The sequence below is a fragment of the Mastigoproctus giganteus genome, chromosome 10 (assembly GCF_048544385.1).
Source record: "Mastigoproctus giganteus isolate SK-2022 chromosome 10, ASM4854438v1, whole genome shotgun sequence".
NCBI lineage: Eukaryota > Metazoa > Arthropoda > Arachnida > Uropygi > Thelyphonidae > Mastigoproctus > Mastigoproctus giganteus.
In genome coordinates, this window is record NC_143584.1 from 186,606,839 (window position 1) to 186,630,129 (window position 23,291).

The 23,291-nt window shown below is 37.3% G+C and overlaps 1 protein-coding gene across 4 annotated transcripts in view; it reads right to left on the reverse strand.

Annotated features, from left to right (window-relative positions):
* The window catches only part of LOC150079642 (uncharacterized), a 167,910-nt gene extending 145,479 nt beyond the window's left edge, over positions 1 to 22,431 (reverse strand). For all 4 annotated transcript variants that reach the window (XM_090382201.1, XM_090382200.1, XM_090382199.1 and 1 more), the window contains exon 1: positions 22,152 to 22,431. The gene's annotated coding sequence lies outside the window, so the exon portion shown is untranslated. The remainder of the gene's footprint in view (positions 1 to 22,151) is intronic.
* Positions 22,432 to 23,291: the final 860 nt, after the last annotated feature.

A 23,291-nucleotide genomic window follows, 5' to 3' on the forward strand; every position in this document is an offset into this window, starting at 1 on the left:
TCCTCTCTTTGAAACTTGACTTTCTCCAGTACAACTTTCCTAACAGTGAGGTAATTTTCCTTGGTGATTTTAATGTTTACAGCTCCAGCTGGCTTCCGTTTTCTAGTCACACTGAACCAGCTGGTCGAGATGCTGACGCTTTTGCAATTACTAATGACCTTGCACAGATTGTTCCTACAAGAATACCGGACAATCCTAATCATCCAGCCAACACGCTTGATCTTTATCTCACAAACAACCCTTCTAAGTACACGGTCGAAGTGATAGGTCCTTTAGGCACTTCAGATCACAAATTGATGATTGTCTCTTAGCCAATGGAGCCTTTATCTCATGGTTATTCCCAACCTCGTGTTGTTTGGCATTACAAGAATGCAAAATGGGATGACCTGCGAGACTTCTTTTCTTCTTTTCCATGGTCGGATTATTGTTTCAAAACTTCAGATGTCAACGTTTGCTCAGATCGTGTCAGTGAAATTATTCTTGCAGGAAGGGAATCCTTTATCCCACACTCCATTTTAAAATCTCATCCTTTATCTAAACCTTGGTTTTCCAATTAATGTGCTAAGGCTGTTCAAGAGAAGAATGTTACATATCGTAATTGGCTTGTTTCTAATTCTTCAGTTTCATTTTCTGCCTACACCAAAGCTCGCAACAATTGTAAAGCAGTGATTAATCAATCCAAACTAGAGTTTGAACAGGCTAACGGTAGAAAACTTGCTTCTTGCCCTAACGGTAGCCGAGCATTGTGGTCTCTTGCCAAAGCTATTGGCCGAAACTTTTGCCCATCTCAGCTCCCACCTCTGTCAAAACCAGATGGTTCAGTTGTCACTTCAGCCAAGGATAAAGCTGACCTGCTAGCATCCCATTTTTCTTCCAACTCATGTATTAACGATTTTGGTTATACACCTCCCACCATGCCCAACACGCTCCATTCAATGCAACCTGTGGTTTTCCGTCAAAAGGATGTCAGAAGGATTTTGATGACCAATCTTGATGCTAAAAAAGTTCCAGGTACTGATGGTATTTCTCCATTTGTTCTCAAAACCTGTGCTCCTGAGCTTACTCCTGTTCTTTGCCGCCTTTTTTCACTTTCTTATTCCAAAGGTGTTTTTCCTTCTGCTCGGAAATTTGCTCATATCTAGACAGTTCCTAAAAAGGGTGACAAATCTCTCCCATCCAATTATCGTCCCATTGCAATTACTTCTAATCTTTCTAAAGTAATGAAGAAATCAATTAACCGCCAACTCTTAAAATACTTAGAAATCTTCCGTCTGATCAACGGTCGCCAGTATGGATTCCGTCAGTGTAGATCCACTGGTGATATTCTGGCTTCTGTTACCCATTGTCGACAAATTCAATGGAAAAGTTCGGTGAAACACAAGCAGTTGCTCTTGACATCCCAAAGGCTTTCGATCGTGTCTTACATAAAGGTCTTCTAAACAAGCTTCCATCTTATGGTTTGCCAACTGTTTTTTTTTTATAATTGGTTATCCAGTTTTCTCTCTGATCGCTCACTGAGGGTGATGGTAGATGGCTCTCTGTCTTCTAACTTCTCCACTAATGCCGGTGTCCCCCAAAGTTCAGTTCTTTCCCCCACTCTTTTCCTCTTGTATATTAATGACCTTCTTTCATTGACCGGAAATCCTATTCTTAGTTTTGCCGATGATAGCACATTGCATTCCACTTTCCATTTTGAAAAACCTTGCCCTGTTCAATCAGCTTCAACTTCTCGAAAATCTGCTACCAATTCCTTAAATGCCGATCTTCAGGTAATTGTCCAGTGGGGCAAAGACAACTTAGTTGATTTCAACCCTTCTAAAACTCAGACTTGTCTTATCTCTCGCAAAAAGGATTCTTCTGCTCCTATGCTTATCATTAGTGACACTCCGATTTCTAGGCAAAATGATATATCTCTTTTGGGGATTACCCTGACTTCTAATATCTCTTGGCACAAGCACATTACAAATATTGCTTTCTCTGCATCTAAAAAAACTTGGTTTTCTCTTTCGCTCTCGGCGTTACTTTTCTTCCAAACAGCTGCTCACTCTGTATAAATCGCAAATCCGCCGTGCCACGGAATATTGTTCCCACAACTGGGGTTTTGTCCCCAAAACCTCTCTCAGGCTTCTTGATTCCATTCAGAAGAGGGCAGTTAGGTTAATTAACGATTCATCTCTCACAGAGACTCTCCACTAGGTGTCTCATAGACGTACTGTTTCTGCTGCATGCCTCTTCTACAGATACTTCCATGGGCAATGTTCTTCCGAATTGGCTTCTATAATTCCCGCTCTCTCTTTCAAAACAGTTCGACGTGCAGCCACCTGCCAACATCCATTTACTGTCCAACTTCAGACTCACAGAACCAACTTTTCATCTTTCTCGTTTATTCATTCAACTGCCGTTTTCTGGAACAACCTTCCTTCATATGTCTTTCCTGAAAATTACAGTCTACAGAAGTTCAAGTCCAATGTCAACAAATATCTTTTTTCGTCTTCTCAATCTCCAACCCAAGCACGGTACTAAGTACTGTAGGTTCTAATACCTCTCGTTTTTGGGGTTTACATAAAAAAAAAAAAAAAAAAAAGTCTGGAGCCACTGCTAAAGAATTTTACAGCTATTTTGTAGAATTCTTTAAGCGTGTTTACAGGGCAGGTTCCCCTCTATTCATAGCCATCCGTTGTCGATGTCTGCATCATTACAAAAAGCTAAGACCACACAATACTATAATTCTTTTTCCATTCCATCGTTCATATTCATCAATATTTGTCTGTCTTGTCAAAGTTTCACTGATCAGAATTTAAATTTCAGAATACTTTCTATTGGACCTTAAACAGTGATTAGGTTGGGATTTTGACTGGTTATTTATTGAATCTCTACATGGCTTTGATTTTTTTGTTCTTTAAAACAAATCCACATCATATTTCTTATCCTTCCATCTCTCCAAGATAATAAATTTTAACTTAATTCAAACCGGGTTTTAGAAACAATTTTAAAAAAAGTAAATTAGTATTTAAATGAATAACCTCTTGTAATTAATTAACACCAATTTTGTAAGTCTCTTGAGGTTCCGGGATAATTTGCCACTTTTATCCAATATTGACAATAGAGGAATTTATACACTCACTAGTTAAAAAATTAGAAACCTTTTGCAGTTGGCATCAACAGATAAGTGTGAGTTGTCACATGGTACGATTACAAGTTTCTTAGAATAGATAAATACTGTAGGCTTCCCTGGGGCTTCTTGCTCGATCCGGTCATGAGAAAGATAGTGATTTTTCCGATTTTCAGAAAAATGCTACCATTGGAGCATGTTTATAAGGAGCCACAATTCAGAAAACAAAGAAAATCACTGGTGCGTGGAACGCAACCATCTCAAAAGTATGCAATGAATAGAAAACGAGAGGAATTTCAACTTTATAAAGAAGTGCAGCAGAAAGTTGGTGGTCCAAGAACGAGACCGGGTGGTATGCTGGCTGAGTAAGTCCTTCTTTGCTCCTCCTAGCGATGTGGAATTTGTTGACACCCATAGGACCTGCACTTCAGCCTGTTGCTGCGAGTTTTTTTTTTTTTTTTCCCATCTTGGACAGTACGCATATAGTTGTGCCTGACGGGTACTGGGGAGCAGCCTTCCTGGTGATCGCTGCTTTCTGATAGCAAAGTTGCCAGAAACAGCTACAATCGTTTCTGGCTATTTTTACAGAGTTGTGTATCAATCAAAAATATCATGGCGGAGTAGAACTAACGTTCAGAGACTGCCCTACATTATGATACACCATATGTCCACATACAGTGGACTGAGAAACACTCGAAAAAGATAGTGTGGTTTGACGAATCTCGATTTACGCTTTTTTGTGCCAATGGTAGGCTGAACTTGTGACGTTAACCGCATTACGTCATGCATATAGACTGTCTCATATCCCCTATTAAAGCGATCGGAGGGGTTATGCAGTAGGGGCTACTGGTTCGGACTGGGTCCATTCATGCCATTCGAAGGTCGTGTTATTTCCAATGAATATCTCTCCATCTTCACCTCGCAATGCTTAATTTTTATCCGCATTGCGATGGATTCTTTCATTACGACAACGCAACTATCCACCTTCAAAAACTGTACCTGAATGGTTCAAGGAACATTCCTGGTCGCCTAATTCTCCGGAACTGAATCCAATTGAGAATATCTTGGATATATTGGAAGGAGTAATTCAGCTTCGCAGTTCTCAGCCAACCACAATACAGTAGCTGATAACCACCCTAAAGGAAGAATAGTTAAACCTGGAGATAAACTCCCTCAGACACGTGTACGGTCTGTAATTCGAACAAAAGGTGGACCTACTATTGAACAAAAGTTTCTAATTAAAAAAAATAATGTATGTATCCTTCCACAAAATAAACTACTTGTTTATTTTTAGCAATCCAAGTAAACATCTCGAAGAAATCGTTTTATGGAAACCATGGCTTTGCTTTGAGATGTAAACTTGAGTTGCTTACCCTCCATAATACAACACACCACAACGAAAAACATTAGCCCGTGTGTTACATACAAGTCATTGTCCTTCTATTGTCTCTAGGATACTATGCGAAGCTATTAGTGGCGTGCTCCGAATACTAAAAAAAACTTACCATAATAAGGAAGGAGATCTTCATTAAGGCAAAAGGGGAAAAAAAAAGTTTCCCAATGTATTTTAACAAAGCAAATCTTTTTATCACGATTACAAAAGCGAGAAAAAAATTCCTGAACGTATTACAGCCAAGATTTCCTTTTCTGTTTTTTTTTTAATCCTGTAAAATATACGATGCGTATTTAATGTTTCTTTGTAATAGCCAACAAGCTTAACATCTACAAACAAAGGTCACTGAGAATGGATGTATCCAATTATAATACGTCACACCCTGGTGGACTAGTTTAGGATTTCTTTTTCTTTTTTCTTTTTTTCCCTTCCCTCCAGTTGCAAATTATTCAACCCATCACTCCTTCGAGATTGTTTGCTAGATAAAAATGTACAGTAATCGGAAGATGCATAATAAACCAGTAAAACGCCATGTTTTTTGGATAATAGCTCGTGATGGTACTAAAATCATTATGGTTGTCAGTAATGATAAATATCACGTGACTTGCGTGTATATATGTCTTCTTTCTGGATTTATGGAAACCAGAAGGGATGGTTTCTAAAAGGGATGGACTCCTTCGTTTCTGCGCATCCATCATATTGTTCATTCATTCCACCAATCAGCGCACAGCAATCAGCTGTAATATACTGTATATGGATGAAAAAAAGAAATAATTGCCAGATTTTTATTGGTCAGACTTTAATGAAATTTAAGGAGTCTCAACGAATCATTTTAAATGAGCCAAATATAAAATTTCATGAAAATCCATCCAGTGGAAATCGAGTTTTAACAGGTGGCCCGACTGACAAAAACATTATAATTACTGAATTTCTATCGGTAATTTTCCCATTTTAATAAAATTTGGGATGGCTCGACAAATCTTGGAAAAGTGCTAAATGTAAAATTTTATGAAACTCCATCCACTCAATCCAGTTCAAGAGACGGGTTACTATTTAAGAATATTAACGCATATTAAATATAAATTGATATAGAATTAAAAATAGTTAATTTAGTAGTCAAAGTCAGTGACGGATCCATGTGGGGCATCGTCCTCCTCTTATAATATTTACGTTGTTAAAATTTAAATGGCTTCTATTTAAAGTTATTGCACTGATTATTATTATTATTATATTTAAGCTTTTACAGTATGCAGCTGATAGTCGCGTGGCGTTTTAAATAATAATAATTCTTCGGGATTACAAATTGGACGAACACCGAGGTGGAAGATATCATGAGTTCGACCAGGATAATGATGACCAAGGGCTGCCAACATCACCCGAATTTGGCCATCGAGGGACTGACTATAGCCTGGAAAGGAGAGAGGATTTTGATAGACCTCATTGAACAACAGAAGATGGCGATTAAGAACCTGGGCGATTACTTCCAGGAAAACACAGTGACAACCTACTAACCCATAAGGAAGATACACAAACGGCACACGGCGCTCGACCTCAACAAGGAGACCACGCTCACACAGACGGAAGAAACAAAGACAGTAAGATGGACGAAGACGTCACTCCATCCATGGCAGACAGTACAATGACCTCCATCAAGACTAAATAGATAAGACGGTCTCCAATGCATGGCTCACGAGCCAGAAGGATTCATACTCACAATCCAAGATCTGGTACTCAACATCAGGAACTACACCAAGGACCTCGGAATGACAGATGACACATGTCGATGATGCCACCTGGCTCCAGAAACAATCCACAGCACATCATCGCGGGATGTAGGGTGGTCACCCAGACGGAGTACATTCACAGACAGAACTAGGTCGTCAGGATAAGAAGAAGTTATCGCAAAAATACCAGTTGATCAGAGAAATTTTACCGTATTACAAGTACCAACTCTAGGCCGTATTAGAAACCCCTACCCACAAGAAGGAAATGGCCACCTAGCTGATCGACATAGCAGTGCCAAACACCAGCAACCTCCAGAAAACCTACTAGGAAAAGATCAGGAGGTACACAGACTTAAAAAAGGAGGTCAAAGAAATGTAGCATATGGAACAAGTAGTGACCATCCCGATCACCGTGTTAACCACAAGCATGGTGCCAAAGAGCCTCCATAAGAACCTAGTAGCAATAGCCCCAAGAGAACACTTACATGGAACTCCAGAAAATTGCAATCCTGAACATCTATAGGATAGTCAGAGAGTAAAATAATAATAACCGGACATAACCCCTGCACTTGACAGTACCCATCACGGGTGAAAAAAAATCCCATAAGGAATAAATAAATAATATGTCCTGTTTCTTTAAGAAGTTCTGTCAATCTGTTAACTGACTTTGTTTGTTTTGAGAATTTACTTGTTTGCAACTGAAGGCATGTATCACCCATAATCTCCCCTCCCCCAACTCCCTTCCATGTAACAAATCCCCATTTGTTTCATACCGAGGGGGAAGTGGGTGTTAAAACAACGAAGTCCTCATTCCAGAAGAGTAAAGAAATTTTTGTTGTTAAATAGTATTCGGATTCTTTTCAAGGAACAAATGAGAATTGGAACTCCGTCGCTATGATTCATTTCCAAGAATGAATAGCTAACAGTGATAAACTCAATCTTACATTCTATCGTAATGACAACCCTACTCAGTTTACTTAACTGGAGGGGCCTTTTCCCTCACCCAATGCGCCAGTGAGTCGGGTAAAACAGCTGCCATATGCCGTGCTGGCTGAGTCAGCAACTCCAGGGATTTCGCGTTCCCTCAATCATTTTCCCATATCTTTGTTAACTTCACTTATGAAACCTGCTTAGCTTGGGGCTAATTAAAAAAAAAATTACTTCGTGGGAACAAAATGGGTGTTCTGAAAATGTCCGCGAGGTTATTTTTATAACTAACTTCAATCACCTATTAATATATAACTTCACGTTAAAATGTGAATGTTCGCCTATCACAGGAACTATGAATACGTGCATGGATGCACACGCACCCTTCTACATATTGAAGGAATGCGTGCATTCACAAAAGAACTATTTTAAAATATAGATAAACTATTAAAAAATCAATTTCTGTATTGAACATCATTATTATCTTTTATTGAACATAATTTTTGGTACCCTCTGAAGATGACGCGCCTGTCATTATCTAAATTATTGACAGACTATACGGTTATTCCATGTCCTTGAAAGTGAAATAAAATATTGCATTCTGGGAAATACTAACCATTTAAAGCTTTGGGGGATTAAAAGGAGGGGGAAGGGACGCTTCTTGGTTTTGGTTATTTATTGTCGACTGCTACTACTCTATCAATAGTGTTTTCCAAAACGGAAGGAAGAGTAGAGAAAGCACATAAAACGGACATTACAACTACACTGAGATTTATATATTTAAAAAGAGGGGGGAAATTAGAACGACCATGCCACCCCTAACTTCCCGGAAATGCATTCATCGCTTGGCAACAATAGTCAGTATGGCGTCACGTCTCGACAAACAGATATATGAAAACCCCCCCTGCATGGCTACTGGATAATGTGGGAATTAGTTAAGGTCAATCACATTGATAATTCTACCTCATACAGATGAGTATTTTGGTCGGGATGAACTTGATGATGTTTTGGCAGCGGAGATAATAGGGATTATTAAAACGCACCCTTAAAGGGATTCCCACCTTCTGAGGCATCTGTGTACAGTGAAGCTAAGATAGTTGGGATGCAGAGATGTTGTCTGCTCTTGGCAATTTTCCACATATATATCAGTACTGACAGTTAATCTGGAAGCAGGATTCAAACAGTGATAAATACGCTGTTGGAACTTCAAAGTTGGAAGTTTTAAAAAGACCAAGAATTGAACTTGGCAGAATCAGGTCAATATGATATCAGAATATCAGATATCAGTTTGAAAGCTTTCCTTTTTGCGCATCCCCCATATTCTCATTCATTACTCCAATCACCGTATGGCAAAAAAAGCATAATATTCAGTGCTTTAGCTACAATGTACTGATAGTTTATGTGATATGCATGAAAAAATAAATAATAATTACCGGATTTCTATTGGTTAGCTTTTAGTGACATTTGGGAAGGCCCGAAAAATTGTTATAAAAGAGCCAAATATAAAATTTCATGAAAATTCATCTATTGAGAGTTGAGTTATTACGTGCGGACGGACGGATGGACAGAGAATTGCTGGATTTCTATTGGTCCGATTTTTAATGAAATTTAGGATTTCTCTATACGTATCTTTAAGGAAACTAAGTATAAAATTTCATAAAAAACCCATCGACTGGAACTGGAGTTATTACATGCAGACAGACAGACGGACAAAAAAACTTTTTTAAACTTTCTAGCTTCAAGTTAGACAAACAGTTATATATTTAATTAATACTGCATATCTAATTTTTAATTTTGAATGTTTAGATGTGTTTTGTTTTGTAATCAATACTGCAATACTTAATTTTAGCAAATAAATTAGTAAATTCTTATTGGAATTGGAAGGCAAGCGCAATATAATTAATGAGCGTGGAAGGGCCCAAAGGAGAGTCTTGGGAGGCTCTTGGGGAAAAGGCACAACTGTAGTTGAGTGGTATGTGCACTAGTAACGAGTCATTCACGCAGCCTGTTCCAATAATTTTTTATTTATATAGAAAAACAAGTATGAAGAAAAATGTTTTAGCTTTCATTTAAAAATCTCAGAATATACTGAAGTAAAAAAATGATAATGATGAAATTAAAATACAAGAGAAGGATTTTTTTAAAAAGAATGGGTAAGTATGGAAAGGCAGCAGATGAAATGAGACCCTGAAAAGTTGAAAGTGAGAGAAAAAATAGTATCCCTGTGGTTATGACATTATCTGGAGATTGTTTTACGAAGGACTGGTTCCAAAATATTGGTGGAGGCATTAATTGTACCAATATAAAAGAGGGAATAAATTTTTAATGTGGAACCAAAAGAAATTTGACTCCTTGGTATTCCTCGTAAAATATTTGCAAATATCTTAGAGAAGAGAAAATAAATAGGCAGCGTGTTGTGGGTAATTGGAATAAATTACCTGCCAAGTGGCTGAGGCGGAGAACTGTAAAAGTTGGAGGAGAAATTGGGTAATCACTTTTTGGGATGGCAAAAGTATATGTACAGGGTGTCTCAAAAATACATGGCATAACTTCAGGAATGAGTTCCTCATATGTAAAATATACAATAAACATATTTTATATCAACATTGTTCCAGAAATGCTTGGTTCCCGAGTTATTAACCGGAATGTCTTATCTCCCGCAGGTGATTTCCTTCATCACAAGGTACTGACAGAATCTTGTGGTTTTCCATTCCGACCATGTACTCAAATCAGGAGCAAGCGGTATGCACTTTATGTACTGTTTTGCAATGCTCTGGAGGCTCGTCGTTTGTACCACGAAAGGTTCCCCAGAACGAAGATGTCCAGACAGGAAAACGTTTGAAGGTATCCATCGCCGCCTTTGTGAACATGGGACCTTTACACCTCGTGCTGCCCACAGAGGACGACCAAGATCTACGACTCCTGAAGTAGAGGAGGAGATTTTGGATGTTGTGCATGCCACTCTTGGAATCAGCACACGCAGAATAGCAATGCAACTGGCTATTCAACGTTCGACTATTTGGAGAGTGTTGTGAGAACACCAACTGTATCCTTACCATCTGCAACGGGTACAGGCCTTGTCCCAGCAGATTACCCTGCGTACATAAAGTGCATATCCGCTTGCTCCTGATTTGAGTACATGGTCAGAATGGAAAACCACCAGATTCTGTCAGTACCTTGTGATGAAAGAAATCACCTGCTGGAGATAAGACATTCCGGTTAATAACTCGGGAACCAAGCATTTCCGGAACTATGTTGATATAAAATATTTTTATTGTCTACATATGAGGAACTCATTCCTCAAGTTTTGCCGTGTATTTTTGAGACACCCTGTATATATACACGGGTGTTACTACACTTTTGTTTCCGGGAGAAAAAAACGTACTACCCTCGCCTGAGACAGACTAACTCAGCCACGTTGTGAAAAAGGCCCATAAAAATTCCTCGCGTCATCAACGGGACTCAAACTCAGGTCTTTTCCACCCGGTGTGGGAAGGACGGCGATTCTACCAACTGTGCAACCCATGAGGGCTCCTGATGGGTAAATAAGGCTTAGAGGCAGACCAAGAAGGTGAATTGTGGTGTCAAATATGCATTACAGGAAGAGGACTTTATCTAGGACTAAATATTGAATGAGATATAAGATAGCATGGAGGAAAAATAGTAAATAGAAAGACTACCGGCCTTTTTTTTTTCTTCACTATTCCATAAATTTAATAATTATTATAGCTACAAAATAACGAAAGTATGGTATACTGTATATTAAAATTAAATAAATAGTTTCATGTAATCTTTCGTACTCGGTAAGAACTTTTTGAACAATTGTTTAATAGTTTTTAAAGTCATATACTGACTTTTAAAACTACTAAAAGTAGTTAAAAAAAAAGAAAGAAAAGTGGATAATCTTAATGATTAAAAGAAGGTGGCCAAGATTATTATTATTTTTTTATTATTATTATCTTTATTTCTCCTAGGAGACACCCGGTTACAGCCATTGACTAGGGGGTGTAGATACATATTCTGTTATGCAACAGAGAATAATATTATATACAATTTTACATTATATATTACACTCGTTACTAATATATGTAACACTTATTATCAGAATTATACGATACATTAATAACTTGTAATCTGCTTAAGACTTAATAAATAAACGAGAAAAATTTTATACTACTGCGTTTAAAGCATAACATCACCATATTTACATTAGCACGGATATTCGCAGCAGAACAGAATACAATAAAATACAGAGTAAAATGTTCATTTTTTACTGTTTTCAGCAGTCTGTTTCTTCTGTGGGAGTAGAGTGGAGTAGGTGAGACATATCCAGGAGAGTGTTTCCAGATGAGGTCAGGATTCCTGTCAGTTACTGTATGGAGGTTCTTAGCGCTGTTTATTTTTTCTTACATCTGTATCTGCAGGTAGTAGTTTTCGAGAACTTCTTTTCTGAATGTGCAGAGTTTTTCAGGGTTGATTTTTAGGATATTAAACAGCTTTAGAGTGTTGGCTGGAAAGAATCTTCCCAGACTATCCAACTGCGTAAATATGGGCTTGAGTTGCTGTTCCTTACCTGCAACTCTTTGTTTTTCTCCGGGTGTTACTATCCACTCTCGGGCTTTCGGTGAATCCAGCCGTCCTGCTAAAATCTGAGCGAGTGTCATTATATTCTTTGTAGTGATCGTTTGTCTCCAAGGAGTGACTTCTAGTATACCTCTTGAGATGGTAAATCATCTCAAGAGCCAGTATTCTATTCCTAGAAAAGCCTTGATAGTGCTTTCGGAAGCTGAAGACCAGATTTGTGACGCGTATAGAGGAACAGGGATAACACATCTATTAATATACTGAATCATTAAATTGGGGTTTCTAATACCGGTGAGCTCCTGCCTGGATGTCCAGAGCGCCGCGTATGTTTTCCTACGGATGTAAGCATAGTGCGGAAGGAAGTTCAGGCCATCTCACTTGAGTCCAAGATCAACGTGTGACTGAACCTTTTGGACAAGGATGTCGTTCACGTATATTCTTATTTTGTTTGGATTTATTTTATTTGTGAAGGTCATTTGCGCAGTCTTCTCTTCATTTAGGTGTAGCCCGATAGAGTCGAGGTATTTTTGTAGTTCTTTTATTTTGGCGTTGGCCACTTGGTTGCAGTAGCTGGCAGATTTTTGGTCTTCCGAGGTAATAAGAAATTTCATATCGTCCGCATATGTGATGAATTACCTCCTGTTTTCAGCTAAGAAGGGTTCGAGGGCTATGGCAAAGAGTATGGTGGACAATACGCTGCCTTGTGGGACTCCTTTATCGACTTGGTACGTAGCGCACACATTCCCGTTTGTTATTGTGATTTGTCTGCGCAGAAGAGTGTTCGTTAAACTCTTCGGATATATAATTGATCGGGTCATTAATGACCCGATCAATTATATATCCGGTTTTCTTTGGGTCAGTACCAAAATGAAAGTTGCCCAGAGAGTAAGTATTTCGTAATTAGTTTTTTTATTAAAGATCTGGTAAACTACAGTGGCGTATCCAGGTGTCATCGTAAGGGGGGGGGGGGGCACAGACCAGGTCCAGGTATCATCGTAAGGGGGCATGGCGACCAGGCTTTTGAAAAAGCCTGGTCGTAAAAGTTCGTAAAAGTTTCTTTAGGACGCCTCCTGCGTCCTTTTTCTTTAATTTCAAAAGTTTGGTTAAGGGGTAGGCATATTCCCCCTCTGCCCACCCCTGAATATTCCCCTGGTAAACTATACCCTTTTTTTAATTGATCAAATTAAAAAATAAATATTTGTGAAAACGAGAAGAACATTATACAGTTTATCTTATGTTAAACTATCATCTCCTACACTTTTTCGATTTATGCTACTTCTGTATTTTGGTAATAGTTAATATATCATTTATAATTACTTAATTTGACATATCGATAAAAGTTAATCACATAAAGAAATTTCAGGGTTTATAATTTTCACAGACTTTTATTCATCATCGGATTGACCAATATCGTAGCGTTGGATTAATTGATATCGGCTTCTTTGGGAAGTTGGAGTCGTATATGAATCTAGCGCTAAATAAGCAAGCGTCCAATATTTTCACTTCATCACGTGATTCGAATTTACTCTTGTTTTGGAAGACCCACCTTCCTTTTTTTAGTATGCTACCCTCCCCATCTCCTACAGCTAACTTTTTTGGCAGTGATTCCTAGATCTTGAACGAATGTGTAGAGGCCTCAATAATACTAACCTGCCAAAAATTAAAAAAAACTTATGTTTTGGAAAAGTTAATGCTTCACTATGGATAATAAAATAAAACATTTGGGTGACATTAAAAAAAAAGTGAAAGTATAAAAGAGGTTCTTAATAAACATTATCGTTCCAGTTATGTCTACCTGAGGGTATTAAACCCTGGCGCCAGTTGGTATGGCCTCAGTTCTCTAAATTGGACAGATTTTTTTTTTCTTCTTCCTTTTCTCGCTCTTTTGCTATCAGATATCCCCTAGCATGCTATCCAATAATTTAAAGTCAAGCGAGGGAGGCAGAGTACAAGTAATGTCCCACTACCATCGTTTATACACTATTATTTCCAGCAGGATAGTGTAGGTGTGGTTTGGCTTCGAGAGTACACGCATATCTTTGCGTCTGACGCCACAATCAACTTATTTTGCAATCACTATCAGAGTACCGAAACATACTTAGCACGCGTTCAGCGTCTTCACTCCCCCCCTCGCATCCTACCCATCCCCACACCTCTCCCACTCTCCAGGTCTTCAGACAGGAAGAAAGATCGTGAGCTGAAGAAAGCGCAGGTGTCCGCGTGCCAACAAACGCCAGACGTCAATTACCATGGTAACGTTCGCCTTTCTACCTTTTCGGTCCTTGGGCAAGGTCACTCCAATAAAGGGATATTTTAACGACAAGGACACAGTCGTGACGAGCTCAGAAAGTTAAGTACGGGCTATTTTGTCATCAGCCACTAAAAACATTCCTACGATTCCGAAAGAATTTGGAATGTGTACGATTAGACGAAAGATTAGGAGTGGGTTAGATTTTGGTTAATGGCTAATATTTTATCCAACGACAACCAGATCTTTCATCCATCATATAACCATCCCAACAACAAAATCCTAAAATTTGAACGATTACTTTAATAATGTGACAGTTATTATATTATCATCAATTTATTCTCGATGTCAAATAGTACAACGAAAAAAGAAAAAAAAAAAAAAATGAGGAAGAGCTATTTTCGTTTTTAACTGTAACTAATGAACATAATCTGTAAGTCTGAATTTCTGCCATCATTTCACGCATGCGTGGTTAAGGAAGTTCTAAGCACGTGTCTGACAAAAACAATGGTCTACAGTTACAATAAATACCTTTCAGAAACTTTACAAAACAACCTTTCCGTTTGCAAATGAAAAATGAGGTTTCTGAATGGCAGTATCTACCAGGAAATCATTTGATGTGTTCTAGTTACTTCGACATTCTTTTCTTGTAGCTATTTGTTATATTTATAGTTTTCCATCATTACAACTTTACGAAAGAATTTTTTTAACTTCTCCAGTATTAACTTCTCCAAATAAAAGAACAAATCGCGTGCTCTCGTTTGGTGATGTCAGCTATTTGTCATAACTGAATCACGTGATAACGGATAATTGCATATCTGTTATCTTAGAGCTGTATACCTACTAAAAATTGCTCATAAATTGCTTATATTATCTTACCACCTCTTGAAAACAGAAAACGCCTTCCTGTTTTGATAAATTATCAATTGTTAATCCGGGCACTCTGTTATAGATTTGTAGATGACGGTAATAGCAATTAAAATTCCTCAACTGGAAATAATTAGTTGGGCGTAAAAGCGATTAGACAATGTACACCGTTAATAGTAAAATATAATCTGTTTCTTATTTATTTTGTATGTGTCGCCTTAATTAGAATACAGGTAATGCAGGAAACAACTCTCATAGTTCGGCATTCTCACTTTCCCACCGGTTTTTTTTAAACCGACTAAAAACTCTGTTTACAGATCTTATCTGTTGTAAAAATTTATCTTTTTATGGTTCACACATAATGAGGAACAGTTTGATACTCGGTATTTAAGCTATGGTAAGTCACTACGTGCGCATGCGTGGTAGAGGTCTTAAGTGACACCTGCTGGAATTTATGGAATGTGTTTACCGAACACTGATAAATAAATTTCATGGGCCCAGAATATTTTTTGATACGCGTTACTCATATTTTTATTTTCTTGTTATTTACAGGTTTCTAAAGAATTCTAGATGTAATTTTTCTTTTGTAGAATGACCTAAACTTTATTTTTCCGAAATCTAGTGACATTGAACAGTATCGCGTCTAAACGCAATACGATCTGTTTGTGTCTCTGTCTATAATGCATCTTAAAGCTGTGTGTGTGTGTGTGTGTAGGGGGAAGAAATCCCCACCATGCGTCAGCAGAAAAAAAAAAGCGACGGCTATTGGCATACATGAGACATGGCAGCCAGTGATAACCTCTAGACCATTTCCCTTGCCACATTCTCACAAACACAGCTATGGGAAAAACAAATGAAAGATGACAGGAAAAAAAAATTTATGAACCGTCCAACTGGGGAGGGGGGCAGAGAAAAAAGTACTGAGTAAGCATCTCTGAGGCCCGCTACAGAGATTAAAAAGAAAAGGGAAAGAAAAAAAAAGAAAAAAGGTTGGCGCCTTCAAGGCAAATTCGTGACTTTTCTGCTCAAGAGAAGGAGTAATGGTAGTGATAGAACGGGAAAAAAAACTTGTTCTCTTGTTTTCACATGATAGGCATGAAAATATTTCGCTCTGTACGCAGAATAAATCAATACTTTAAAAAAAAAACTGTATTAGAATTCAAGGATCATGCGGTTGGACATTTCGAAAGGCCTAAGATTTCACTATTATACTTTTGACGACTGTTTTTGAATTTGCGCAAAGGCCAGCTCATGCAATGGCGGATTTAGATAGTCCATGGCCCCTAGCGCATATATTAAGAAACCCTAAAAATATGGTCGCAGGAGACCCTGGGCGAACGGCAATTGAGTTCGTTAAGGAAGGGAGATGGTTAAGGCTGGAGAAGCTGTGCTATCTCACGAGTTTAGTCCCGGATTGAACTCATGAGATGCTTTCAGTGACCAAAGTTTATAAGTTCTGGTAGGGAAATAGACAATGTTCTGAATATTCATCTTCCTTCATTTATGCAGAAGTATTTTTTTTTTAAATTTCTTTCATATTAAAAAGATAATAATAAAACAGTAATCTATAATCTGAAATAACTAGATGGAATCAAATGGTTAAAGGCTATTGTTTTCAACTAACACATTGTAAATATCAAACAGCTTGCTAATCTACTAGACAGAAGATAAACGCTACTTGCTTGAAGTATTCGAAGGAATATAACTGCGTAGCACAACCTTCGATGCTAGTCAAAAATCGAAGTCTATCTATCAGCGAACCTAGCTAACCATGAAGGACTCAACAAGCATGAAGGCCTTAGTCTAGTGTCAATCGTAAACAGTTAATTTGTCATCGCATATGTTAATCTCTATCTAGTCCATGATTCTTAACCATTTTCTTCTCTTTCCGTGGTATGATCTGAAATCCCCTCACGTCCTCAAAGGTTTTCTTTAACTTCTTAACAGTTTTTATCAAAAATTATTATTAATTAATAAATCTACTTAGACGAGAGCAGCGCTTAATTTTACTTGAAATAATGCAAAGATAAATTTAAAGAAAATGCATTTTGTGTTGGAGAATAGTTCAAAAATTTTTAAAAAGTGGTTATTTAAAAAATCCATAGTTTTCTGAAGCAGAACCGACTTTGATCCAAAGTGAAGTCTAATGAAGTTCTGTAAACAGCATGCCCAATCTGCTTTCCTATAGCTGTTTGAAATTACACAGGTACCAAGGCCTCTCTGTATAACGTTAATTGAATCAATACTCATTAAACCGATTATTTAGGTCAGTTTAAATTTTGGATATCTGATTATCTTTAGCTGGACAAGAGCAAACATTCAAACGTGCTATACTCGTAAACATTGATCAATTGATAGAGTCAATGTCACCCCTTAGTTCAGCAAGTAGCAATTATGGTTTCCAAGGGTACCAAACACTTGCTTGGTACTGGGAACTAAAAGTCATGTGACAGTGATTCAGGTGAATTTGTAATAAATTCCTGGTTCTGTACAGCAGTTGTTGGTTTGGAAGAAGAAACCTATATTATTTGTAAAATACAGTATAGCCAACAGAAGACCAGAATTCTAAAGAGAGAAAGCAAGCAAGAAGTTGAAGAACTGATTTCAATGTAATTATTTATACATAGTGAAGTATTATAAATTACCATTTATATCTGGTGGGGCCAATTACAAATGTAACAGCGGATGTACTACAATTGGGCAATGACGCGTCAAAAGATGTAGTTGTCTTGACAGCGACAATCCAGCTATAGAACCACACCGTTTTAGCATATACTTAAATGATCATTACTGCCTACTGTTTAAGGAAAAGATATTCATTTAACGTACTGGATATGTAACATCAAAGACATGGAATTAATCCTCATTGAAAAATAAAATAAACAGCCGACTGCATGATGCATTTAAGCTTCCAATCATCCCTATACATTTCTTCTATCATAATTCTTATCTTATTTATTTTTTTTGTACTTAGTTTTAACCATGTCTGCATATCCTTATGACAATAAGTTTCCTATAATGAAGGACTACAGTCTATTAGAAAGTTTGACCTTTTTTCCGTTATTAACTAATGCATTGAGTTGTTCGATTTGAAGCAAGTTTCTTTAATACATAACAGGTTTTGATTTTATTTATTTATTTATTATTTTTTTTGGATGGTGTTGCATTCCCGGAAGTCGAAACCTTCACCGATTAAAGTGGGCATGACGGAAGGATTGAGTAAACAGGAAGATTGCATGCTAATAACGAAGCTGATTAATGTGAGAAGTTTATTCGTTTTGGGTATCGTACCTATTCATACGTGTCCTTTTTCTTTTACGTGTTAGGTACCTTACAAGAATCATCCAACAAAGTCCATTGTATTATGGTAGCAAAAGGCAAACGGTCATTTTAAATGAACACAATGTCCATTGTTGAGTCATTCAAGTTGTTTATTGCTAACTAAAAGCGTAACAATGATTTGAATTGTTACAAACAAGGAAACAAATAGCGCATGCCTTATGCCTGTTTCCACAACCAATGTTCAATTCATTTTCTCAACAAAGAGAAGGTTACTTGGAAGGTCAATCGGATGCGGGTTCATTAGCTGTTAAACTTATATTTCATTCAGTATAATATACTCTCCACTGAACATTCTTTATGGATGGATTACTGCAAAGTTAACAGATAATTGATTTTGTCAACTGTGGACCAAAAGAATCAACAGGGTGTGTGACCAAAAAGAAAAAAGGGGGAAAAATGTACTTCCTCGTTCTTTCCTTAAACTCTAGACACGATAATTAGGTTTCCGCTCATAGACTTTATCTTCACCACCTGTTGGCAGCATTTGGCGAAAAACCAGCTTTTACGTGGAAGGGGGAAAGCAGTGGGGACATCGAATACATGCTGAAGCTGTGTAGCCAGCCATGTTTAAGTAATTAAGTGGTCACTGCGGCGCTCGTTATATACCAGAAACATTGACCCCGCTAGAACAATGGGATAGCTAACAAGCGCATACTAGATCTACTATACGGGCTCGTTTGTCGAGGTACTGAAAAATCTTCAGATTGGATCTTTTGGGACTGCTCTCGGTTGTGAGGTAATACCCGGACCGGAAGAAGATGGGGACATACACTCAACTCATCGCATTGTACCTAACAGTACTGAGGTCACAATAGTCACACTGCAGTTGACGGAAGGGGCAAAATTAAAATGAACACACGCATACAACAGATCCTAACTGGTTTGTGTGCGTGATTCGTGTTATCATATCTTTGATGCTTTTAAAAGGCGATGGCATTTTGAATCTCTTTTTTTATGAGAAGACACAATCAGATTTATTTTTATAGGATTATATATTATCTTAAAAAAGTGATTACTCTATTTTTAGAAGGTCATACCTTTAGAGAAAATGCAGATTTTTTTTTTTTTTTTCAATTCAAGTCCTTGATGTTCTTGAATACTTCGCGAATTTCACAAACAGATCAAATTTTGCAACGTTTAAGAGTGTTTTGGTGGGATCCTCTGGGGAAGAGAACTATTTCTTTATTATAAAAAAAATGGAAAGTTTTGTAAAATATGTAGAAGGGTTAATATATGTGTGGGGTGGGAGTGGTTTTGGCCTTGTGTACTTATTCTCAGAAACGCACTTCTCAAATTTAAATCCACACACTCTCACGAAAAATGGTACACTTTAACCGAGCACTTAAAAGTGTTAACAATGCAGTTGTTAACACTCTTAGAAGAGTAAACTTTTGATTTTTAGTGGAGGGGAACGAAATATTGTCTGAAAAATACATTTTGAATACCTAGCTTAGGAAACTGGAATACTTTACCCCTCAGTTAGCAAGACCGTGGGGCAATCCATACCTGCAAACTGAAGCCCATGTGCAATTGACAAAGTGCAAAATGACTGCGGCTATCACTCAGACTGGCCAATTTGTAATGTTCAGTGCAGCAACTATGGGATTAGTGCTATTATTTAGTGCATCGATTTTCATGGATTAGTAGTTACTTCACAGAGCGGTTTCAGAAATCTACAAGGACTCCCAAAAATGGAAATCACAAATAAAATAAATAAATTTGTGTTTACACTCAAACGATGAAGAGTCAACAAAATATACAAGAAACAGCGCGGTATTTAGCAGTTACGCGAGCTTGAATCCCGATCACAAAAAGCGCGTGTTTATGTACCCTAGCGTAAATAGCGGGAAGGAAAACTGGTTGCTCTATTGGATGGGAATAGGGTCTCCCCTATATGGTTCAGTTGGACATTATCAAATTGACCATGATCTTTCCAGCACTGTTCAAGTTGCTATGACTGGTCAACTGGCAAACTAGTAATGAATATCAGCCAGAAGTGTTCTTACGTTATTCGGGGTACATTTGAAAGACTGCTATTCATCCATAGCTAGCCATCTCGGATCTATTGATCAATTACCCATAATACCAAGCAACGCGGACCATCTGTTATTATGGGTGGCACTGCTACATCGTCTTGTGAGACGCTTTAACCAAAGTATTCATGAGATTAGATTTTGCTTTCTCATAACCGGTAAATTGTTGAGAGCAGTTTTGAAAAATGATTGAAAATGAACACAGTTCGTGAACTTCTCTGGTGTCTAATTACTAACTGCGAAACTCATTAAACACCCTTAGCACCTATATAATTTTGGAAGAAATGGGAACTCGTTTGCACTAATGGAAGTTTGTTTTTGATATCTGGCATCGTTATTGAAAATTCTGATAATGGAAAATCTCGTAGGATGAATACCAAAAATAAATAAATGAAAAATTACGGGTGGAATGACTGGTTGTCTCCCTATGTTCGTGACTGAACTCTGGGAGTTGTCCGAAATTCGAAATATTTAGGTCAGCACTTCCAGTTTAATAATGTTACAATGGTAACGACACCGACCACAATCTGACAAATAATCACCACATAAGTAAGGTAATATTTGGAACAAAAATTACTTGTTAGGGTAGCATGACAACATTTAATAAGCCCTTGAGATTGCTGTTACGTAATATGACTGGATATTATTTCAGTCTTTAAAATACCTCAAACTCCCTAGAACAATACCATTCTAATTATAAATGCATGCACATCTCTTTGCAGACTCATCCAGCGACTTAAGGTGAACAAATACAATTGTTTATAAAACAGGGTTTTTGAATAAAATTGCTATACATGCTGATTTATTTGCAACCAAAAAATGCCATAAATTATTCTTATTTTTTTGTTTGGTATGTGCTACGGTGAATGCATAGTCAAGGACGGATTCTATCGTAGCTCCAAAATGTCAGTACTGCATATGTATTTTTTTTTTTTTTTTAATTTTATTTTACACATAATGGACTGCCTTGTTGTGTCTCTTTCGAAGGACATTCAGACAGTAAACAAATTGAGGTGTTTAAGTATATGACTGAAGGGGAGATAGTAATGATCGTTTTTTTTTAGCTTCCTCTAGGGATACACGGTAATGGCGTTAAATTTATGAACACCTAATGATTTAATACAGGAGAAACATGTATGTTAATGCGTTTTATATTCCTTCTTCTTGACTATTTTGAATATAGCAATATTGTATTTGCAAGAAGAGCAAAAAAAAAAAAAAATCGAAATTTAAATTCGTCACTAATGAGTTTATCAAATATATACGTAGATGAATTTTAGGATGACAACAGAAAAGAAAAGTTAAGGAAATATAAAATACAAGATAGAAATCAACGAAAGTATAAAAGAATAATAGTAGATATGTCTAATAGTCTCTCTATCAACGAATGCATCACGTTTATTTGGTCCTGACTTCATGACCTGCATGTAATTACGTAATCTGTCAAGCAAAGAGTAATACCAAATCGATATGAAGCTACCCCTTCTTCTGTCCCCTCCCCTCCACACACGTTCAAGTTGTCTTTGTTTGTAAACATTCATTCATATCGTGGGACCACACACATGAATACCAAGTGACTAATTCCGGGGGATGTAAGACAATACAATCTAATCGCATAACTGTTTCCTGCCTTGTACTTACTGTCCATACAATCATTGAATATTGATAACTCCAATGTATTCCACTTACAAGTTGCACCCACATTCGATATGGAGAGTCGCGTCCGGGGTCACGTATTAGAACATGGCGCGTTCGTTAATGGTGAGAGTCTAGTCGATCAATAACAGGGGCAAGCATCGAGCTGGGAGATAGCGGCTACAGGGTCTATCGCTTGGATGACTTACACCATCCGGAGCCCGTTGCCAGGATACGTTAGCGCTAACAAGTAAACAGAAAGCAAAGAAAATTTAATTCTACTCACCACCTCCTAACTGGACAGTGGGGATAGTCCAAGGGGATTCCTGGCACACTTCATACTGTCATCTCCATGCTGCTTTCTAAGATAGTTTTAGGTGCACGAGCTTTTTTTAATCAGTACTTATTCCAAACAGAACACGAATTTCAGCTCGTTCGTTGACAGACGCGAAAAGCAAGCGTCCGTTACAAGTTGCTTATAGAGTCAAGCTACCCCCATCAGCTGCCTAGGTTACTCATCTAGACCAGCTGCTTGCAGGCACATTCAGCATGGCCGACCTCGCCAGCCAACCAGACTCGCAATGCAGGCTCTGAGGAAGCTGGCCTAAGCTCGCAAGACAACGCACGCTAGAGGGCACAACTGCTAGTGGCATGGCAAACGGGGCGAGGTAACCGGAGAGAGAGAAAGAGTGAGAGGTCGACGTACAAATCCTAAGGAAGGAGATGGATGAGCGTGCACACGTACGGTTAGCCAGCGTTGCATCTACGTACTCGCCAAACTGATGTCATTAATAAAAGAGACTAGGTTAAATTATAAAATAGTTATTTTTTGATTATTAGTTTCATTCGAACTGTTTTCATGACTCGCCGACATAATTTCGTAAATTATCATAATTTTTATAACTATATTGTCTAAAAATGTTAAAAAAAAATAAGCAAAAAAATAGTTTGTCTCTTAATTATTATTATTTGGCTGGAGTAGTTGTTTTTATATTTTATTTAATATTTTAGTTGGACTATATTTATATACATTTGATTTATTTTATTAACCGCGCTATCTAGTTTAACAATTTTCATCTTTAACTTAAACATGGTGTTATTTTTTTATATTTATCTCATTAATGGATATTTTATTTTTCATATTAATTTATTTCGTAATTGTTGATTTTAATCCTTTGTTAGTTTTAACAGTTATAAAATGCAGTAAAAAATAAATAATTTTATTTCAAATAAATATTAATTTATTAAATAAGATATTAATTTTGCTTTAAAATTTTAATTATTTTATTTAATGTAAATTTAATACATGATTAATTAAATTTCTATCATCTGTCAAGATACTGATGCCACTAGTAAAATAAATAAAATGTAACATTACTAGTAATATTACAAAATAGGCATTACCGAATACAAAACTTTGTAAAAG